Source organism: Solanum dulcamara, chromosome 1, assembly GCF_947179165.1.
Source record: "Solanum dulcamara chromosome 1, daSolDulc1.2, whole genome shotgun sequence".
Lineage (NCBI taxonomy): Eukaryota > Viridiplantae > Streptophyta > Magnoliopsida > Solanales > Solanaceae > Solanum > Solanum dulcamara.
Window position 1 is genome coordinate 68,448,867 of NC_077237.1, and position 6,421 is coordinate 68,455,287.

Genomic DNA, 6,421 nt, shown 5'->3' on the forward strand with positions numbered 1-6,421 from the left:
AACAATTATTCATCCAACATCAAATATATACTATACATTTGCAATATATCTACCTGAGTTAACACAAACTGAAAAATAAACACAAACTCATAGGAGCTACTATATATAGATAAGTAAACAAATCTCCTTGAAAAAAAAAAAGAAATTAGGTGTGAAAAAGAGGAGAAGAAATGGCTAATCTATAAAACTATGTAACACTCAAATAATATGACAAAATGGGTAATTAAACACATAAAGCTTAAAGTAGAAAATCCTATTACTTAAAATGGTAAATACTTATATTCCTCTCGATAATTACACATAATTAATCAAGTGCAAATTAAACTAGTATTTTACATACATATTTTTTGTTTAATATGATCAAGAGATATATATTTTAAGTTTTATTTTCGACAGTTTATGCTAATTTATTAATCCAACGTATACACTTAGTATGAATAAATATCTACCTTTCTAAAACAGACGTGCACACTTTAGTTTTATTCGAAGTACAATAAGGGTTGATGAAATGACATTACAAAGTATTTTGCTTTTTTTTAAAAAAAAATAATAATAAAGGCAATCTTTTAAGCTTAAGTTCTATTTAATAATAATAAATAAATAAATAAATACATTTAGTACCATTCAAAGTTAAACAATATACATTTATTTACTTAGCAATCACACCACTTTTCATTTCACGTGAGTGATAACTCCCTTTACTAATGTTGTTTTCTAATAAAAATATCTTGTAATATAAAATTATCATTTTCTATTTAACATAATTATTATTAAAATAAATTTAAATTTTAATATTGTTTGTTGTGAAGACATCACAAGATACTTGCTTGAATGGAATCTTAAAATATTTAACTTGTTTTGTTTTTGTTTAGTTAATTATGAAATACTACTCCCGTTTTCTAAATCACAAGATTATCATGAATTTGTGTCTAATAGTGAAATAGCAATACAAGTTTTAAGAATTCAAAAATTCGATCGAAATTTAGAATTTTATATCTTTTCATTTTACAGTGTGTTTAGTACGAAGGAAAAATATTTTTCATAAAAATATATTTTTGAATATTTATACCCCAAAACAGTAAATAATTAGGAAAAATTACTTAAATACACAACTTATTTTATCATATTTTTTAAAATTTCCTATCATTTAAAAAAATTATAAAAATTTCTACTCTTTCCTATTCTCTGATACATCACCTATGTCAGATATATCACTTTATGTGATGTATCAGGATTGCAGATACATCACTTTAAACGATGTATCGATCGGATACATTACTTACGTGATGTATCAGAACATCGGATACATTACTTTACGCGATGAATCGGTCGGATACATCACTTTACGTGATGTATCAGGATGTACGTGATATCTGGATTTCACCAAAAAAAGGGATTTCGGGTAATTTTAAAAAAAGTAAGGATATAGTGTAATGGAGAAAAATCATTATGAGATTTAGCTAAAATTTACAAATAATTACCTCTCTCGATATTTACAGTAAATTAATTAAGTGCAAAAACTAGTATTTTTCACATACATATTAAAATATATATATTTAATTTTAACTTTCAACTGTTAAGATTAAATTGATTAATGCAACAAAGAAGTGACAATCATTGCAGTAATATTATCAAAGAATGTGGTGTACTAGACAGGGTTATTTTCTTCTTTATCATAGATCTCGGATTCGAGCTATAGATATAAAAAAAAAAAATCTTGATAGAGAACATGTTTTCGAAATAGGAATCTACAAAGAACAAATCTTAATTAATGAAGTACCAAACATGGAATTAAAAAAAAATATTGCAGTATTAGATCACGAAAATACTGTGGGTTCAAGCCACCACAACAACAAAGAAAAAAAATACTTTCATCATTATTAACTGACACAAAACAATATTTGTGTCAATAAATATGATGATAATTTGTTTTATTTTTATCAGTTTTTTCATCATCATTTATGTTAGCTTATTTTCGTGTCACTTTTGTTTCTGGTTATTATTTGTGTCAGTTAATTTGTGTTTTGTTCATGGTATTGTCATGATTTAGCGGACAATAATTTAATGAGAGCCTCTAAATCATTGCCAAATGGCAAAGTGGACTACCGTTTCCTAAACCACAAGATTATCGAGAATTTGTGACTAACACTGAAATAGTAATACAAGTTTAAGAATTCAAAAAATTGATGAAAATTTTGAATTTTATATTTTGTCATTTTAGAGTGTGTTTGGTATGAGGAAAATATGTTTCATAAAAATATATTTTGAATATTTATACCCAAAATAGAGAATACTTATCTCGCTTGATATATTTACAGTAAATTAATTATGTGCAAAAACTAATATTTTTCATATACATATAAAAAAATCTAAATTTAATTTTTACTTTCAACTGTTAAGATTAAACTGATTAATGCAATAAAGAAGCGACAATCATTGCAGTGTTACTATAAAAGAATGTGGTGTACTAGATGAGGTTGTTTTCTTCTTAATCATAAATCTCGAATTCGAGCCTTAGCTATTAAAAAAACTACTTGATAGAGAATAATTTTCCCAAATAGAAATCTACAAAGCATAAATCTTAATTTATGAAGTACCAAACAGGAATCTACAAAGCATGAATCTTAACTAATGAAGTACCAAACATGAAATTTTTAAAAAACTATTCCAGTATTAGATCACGAAAATATTGTGGGTTAAGCCACAATAACAAAAAAGAACAAAATTACTTCATCATTATTAACTGACACAAAATAGTATCTGTTTCACTAATTATGATGATGCTTTATTTTATTTGTGGCAGTCTTTTTCATCATTATTTATGTCAGCTTATTTTTTGTTTCACTTTTGTTTTTTAATTATTATCTGGTGTCAGTTAATTTATTTTTTATTCACAATATTGTTGTGATTTAGCCGACAACAATTTTATGAGAGCCTATAAATCATTGCCAAATGGCAAAGCAGACCCCAGCTATCAGTTTTGGTTTATGGTTGAACTTTGCAAAATTTTATATTTCTTCCTTCATCCCTAAAATTCATACCTATATTAAAAATTGGTCTCTTTTTTAAGTTTAAATGTGGGTATGAATTTCAGGGATGAAGGAAGAAAAATAAAATTTTGCAATTTTTGTAAATTTTAAGTTGATGATTTATACAAGTTAGAACAAGTTATTTTTTTGTTCATGTCTGAGCCCCTTATGTTATTTTTTTTATGTTGTGTAAGAATCTTAGAATATGTTTAGATTGATTTATCTTTAGTGTTTTCAGTTTTTAAGTTAAAATGATGTTTAAGTACTCTTTAAAGTATTTGAGTAAATTTAAAAGTATTTATAACTATTTAATTATAAATTAAAATAATAAAAATAAGTCTAAAGTCATAAGATAGAATTTCTAACTTAATATTTAGGTTTACTTTGAATAGACGAATTTAATAGTGAGAAAAATTGCTATGTTCAGAATCATCATAATTGAAACACTTAATATATCTTGTATATACAAATTATTAATTTTAGTTTCTAAATGTAAAATTAGTAAAATATATGTTACAGATATACTGGAAGTCTACATAAAAAACATGAAAAAAATATTAGTATTGTAATAAGGAAAGAAAACAAAGCAGAATAACGAAAAAATAGAGGAGAAATAATAAATATTGCGTATGAGGTTGATTAAGATAATTATTCGGATGGGTTACTATTAAATTCAGTAAAAACAAATATATTAGAAAAGTTATACATCCGGAGCGGGTTGAAAATAAAACTTTTTTCTTTGGGGGACGGATTAGTCTTCGTTGATATATGCAGATTTTCCCAGCACCATTTTTCATCCCTAAAATAAAAGGAGTTACCAAAGTCTCATGGATCGTGCAAGAAAAGTTTACGATTGTTCATTTGCACTGCCCCCTAGCTATATTCTTTGCACGTTTTCTTGCTGCTTCATACTTTTTAGTTGATATTAGAATTATTTATTTTTAATAATCAATTGTAAAACGTATATAATCTAAGGTGAGATCATATTAATTATTCAAGATTGTCAACCAATAAGACTGTCACATAAACATACATAATAACAATATTTAGTCAGAAAAGACATACCTGAATCACTCATAGTATTATTATTCAGGCCAATTTTTTGTGGAAGACAATGATTGATTCTTTGAACAATAAATGATAAAATTAGCATGTTGTCAATGAAATTTTTTAAAAATATTTCATTATTTCTAGATGGGTATAAAATTGTGTTAGAATGTTTTAACATCACAAAATACAGTTGAGCCAATGAATAAATTAATAGGGTTATAACTCCAATTAAATTATAGGAAAATAAAAACAACCACAAACTTTTATTTTTAATTTGAATAATTTCCAATCTAATTACTCTTCTCTTTTAAGGACACAGAGAGGATGAACAATTTCTGAAAATGATACCCTTTATGTTTCATCATCCTAAAGTAACGATAGGTGTAGGCGTTAAACCAGTAAATAACTTCCTCATTATTCAATAATTCATCTAAATAATAATATTATTGAATTAAGTAATAATAAATATGGGTCATTAAAAGACTAATACTCTCTCTCTCGTCATATAACATCACTCATTAAATAATTTAATAAATATCTCAAACATATTCTGCACGTGTGCTAAATTCAATATAATTTAATGTATTCTATAAATCAATTAATATGAATCATGGTGATCGTACATCTCTTTAATTGACAGTGTCTTCTATGTACTATTATATCAGTTAATTAGCCATTATAAACTTTAAAATTACATAATAATCCATAAATAATTCTTAATATATTTAATGTAAGTCAAAATCTGTCAGCATGACTTTCAATATTATGTATACTAAACAAATAACATAAGTATTTTTAAATTCAATTCAAGTAAGTAACTTGTCACGTCTTCACATAAAATAACAATATTAAAATTTAGCATTGTCATAATAATTACATTAATAGTAAATAACAATCTTATAGTAGAAGATATTTTTACTAGGAAACAACATCAATAAAGAGAGTTATCTTGTAGAAATGAAAAGAGATGTGGGCAATGTAGTTACGGGCCAAACCCGCTCAAATTTGCAAAGTCTGAAATTTTCCCCTTCCTGCCCTGCCCCATGTAGTGTTATTTGATATTTTTAATCTGCCCCTCTTTGCTTACATATCCACACTGACTCACACCGCATAACCAACTCACATATTTTTTTAATTTTTTTTGAGAGATTTAATTAAATTAATCTTATTTGCATGAATTGTAACATCTTAAGAGCATTGATCGGTGTGAAAAAGTAACTAAGTTGCTTGTCCACCAAAAAAAAATTAATTTAGTACTCATCAATTATTCAATCATGCACTTAGCCAATTATTTCCAAACATGAATTTACAAAGAAGGTAAACTCTGATTTATTAATTTTAAGCATAAACATCTTAACAAATATCATCACAAATAAAAAAAGTCATAATACATAAATGTGCCCTTTAACTTAGTTTTAGCTGACATTTATGTTCTTCAACTTTGGGTGTGTATAAGTAGACACTTAAACCTGTATAAAATTAAACAAGTAGAAACATGCGTCCTACATGGTGTAATACACGCAGGATGCCACATAGATGTGAATTGCCATGTAGTTGCCACATAGGAAGCATATGTCTATTTGTTTGACTTTATACAAGTTTAAGTGTCTACTTGTGCGCACTAAAAGTTGAAGGACAAATTTATGTATTATGCTAATAAAAAACACAAACTTCAAAAGAATTAAAAACCTGTTATTGAAGTGCAACACTGATGAAGCATCTAAAGAATATTCTTGTCCTAGTTCAACAATATTTTGTATCAGGGATCGTTGTGGTAATTTGATGGTTGTTAAAGTTTTTAGAATTCATGATACAACCAACATGGTAGCTGAAGCTAGAGCTATAAGGGAGAATCTTAATTACTATATTGATCATGCAATTGCTTATATTATTATTGAGACTGACTCTTTAGCTATGGCATATATTCTCGAGGAAGAGTGGGAAGTGCCATGTAGCGTGGCAATGGAAGTTAGTATCATTAGGAGATCTAGAAGAGATATCTCAGAAAGAATAAAGCATTTTCTTAGGGAAAGAAATACACTTGCTGATTTTTTTACAAATCTAATTTTCTCTTTTGTAGGTGATTTTCAAAATTAATGACTTTCAGAAAAATTCTAGTGCAAGAAAGAAGATACTCAATCAAGACAAATATGGTACACCATACATAAGGAGGCATCTAAAAATAAATAAAGCAAATAATAGTATGTTTATCATAATCCATGATCCTTTACTAGTTACATGCAAATTCTTTATGCTAAGGTAAAATTTCTATATTGTTAAGCTAAATGTTTTAAGTAAATTCAATAGATTTGTGTACTTACACCTGGTGAGAACTTAGGGTG